Here is a 2,134-nt window from a genome sequence, read left to right as displayed (position 1 = left end):
TAGTGGTCTTCCAAATTTCTTGGCACAGATGAGTGTCTCCTGTCCTGTATCACTTTCTTGAAAGATTTAAATATTTATTCCATCAATTTCTGGTGTTTGTTCTTTGCCAATTCCTTCAATGCAACTTAGAATTCTTCCTTCAGTATCATTGGCTCTTGATCATATGCTACCTCTTGAAATGGTTGAACATCAGCCATTTCCTTTTGGTACAGTGAATCTGTGTATTCCTTCTATCTTCTTTATTTTGCTTTTTAAATTTTTTATTGTGAATTATGTGACACTTTACATGTGAGAACATTAGCTTTAAATCCATCCTATCGTACATATATCGTTTCATTGCCATGATTACATTCCTCTCCATGCATCATCAACAAACCAAAGTGTACACTCTGCAAGCCTTCCCCCCCCCCCCCCCCCCCCGGTCATCAGCACACAGCCCCTCTCCCTCTCTGTATCTAAAGTCCCCAGCCGCTCTATCTGGAAGAAAATTTCTCTAACATCCTGAAAAGTGAAAAGATAAATATTCAAGAAGCTTAACGAACCCCAGGAAGGATAGTCCCCCAAAGAAAATCACTGAGACATATCATAAGCAAGCTCTCCAAAATCAAAGATAAGGAGATGGTACTGAAAGAAGCTAGGGAAAACAGAAGTGTTACATACAAAGGCAAGCAAGTCAGATTAAGCTCGGATCTCTCAAGAGAAGCCATGCAAGCAAAAAGGCAATGGGGAGACATACATAAAACCCTGAAAGAAAAAAAAAAAAATTGCCAACCAAGAATCTTTTATCCAGCAAAGCTATCAATCAAATATGACGGTGTAATCAAAACATTCCTGGATAAACAGAAGCTAAGGGATTTTGCCCAAAGCCAACCCTGCTATGAAAAACACCCTAAAGGGAGTTCTGTGGACTGAGAACCAGCAAGAACAGATAACAACAAGAGATTAACATATGTGGCAGCACCTCCCAGAATTAAATCAACAGAAGGAAGAGTTGAGAACAGCATAAAACTATAAGAACTAACTCAGAGAATCAGGAAGCTCAGTCTATGATCAAAACAAGAACAATGTAAAAGAAGGTAAACACATAGGTACAGAGATCCAGATGGTGAGAAGGTCAGGTAAATTACAGGAAAAAATAGACTGCTCTAAATGGAGGGAAAAGTTAATGGACCATGAGGCAACCTCAAAGAAAATTAACACTTCACAACATACAAAGAGAATGAAAATCCAAGAAGAACATGGAAACATTAAAACTGTGAGGAAAGTCACAAGAACGAACACAAAAAGCTTGAACACAACAAAGGAAGACACACAGAACAAAGAAAGCAGCAACACCACAAAAACAAACAAATATAATGGCAGCAATTAATCAATGCCTATCAATTTTTACACTGAATATAAATCTATTAAATTCACCTGTTAAGAGACAGAGGGTGGCATAATGGATAAGAAAACAAGATCTTTCAAAATGCTGTCTGCAATAAACCACATGGGCGATGTCACAACAGAGACAAAGAAAATCAAAAGGATAATAACAGTATACTATGAAGAGCTGTACTCCAACAAATTTGAAAACTTAGAAGAGATGGATACATTTTTAAAAAAACACAACCTACCTAAATTTACACATAGTGAAGTAGAAAACCTGAACAACCCAATAACAAAAGAAAAAATAAAATAAAATGATCAAGTCATCAAAAAACTCCCAACCAAAAGAAGTCCAAGCCCAGAGGGCTCCACGGGGGAGTTCTACCAAACATTTAGGAAGAGCTGTCACCAATACTACTCAAATTATTCCCGAATATAGAAGAGAATGGAAAACTTCCTAATACATTTTATGAAGCAAGCATAACCCTCATACCAAAACCTGGGAAAGGCATCACTAAGAAAGAAAATTATAGACCAACAACCTCATGAACAAAATCCTAGCCAACATTGGGTGCTAGGGCTGGGGCAATATACAAGTAGGGAGAGGGGAATGGAAGAACAAAGCAGATGGGAGAACAATTAGACAGGTCTCAATGGGCTAAGTGAGACAGAGGTAAATAATGATATATGCACAACTTGAGAACAACAGCGTTCTGGGACACAGAGATCGAGCCATGGTTGGAATGTGGAAAAGGGGGGGAATAAT

This window comes from Chrysochloris asiatica, unplaced genomic scaffold, assembly GCF_000296735.1.
Source record: "Chrysochloris asiatica unplaced genomic scaffold, ChrAsi1.0 scaffold00244, whole genome shotgun sequence".
Classification (NCBI taxonomy): domain Eukaryota; kingdom Metazoa; phylum Chordata; class Mammalia; order Afrosoricida; family Chrysochloridae; genus Chrysochloris; species Chrysochloris asiatica.
The sequence above is the reverse complement of the archived record's forward strand: the minus strand, read 5'-3'. Positions refer to the sequence as shown.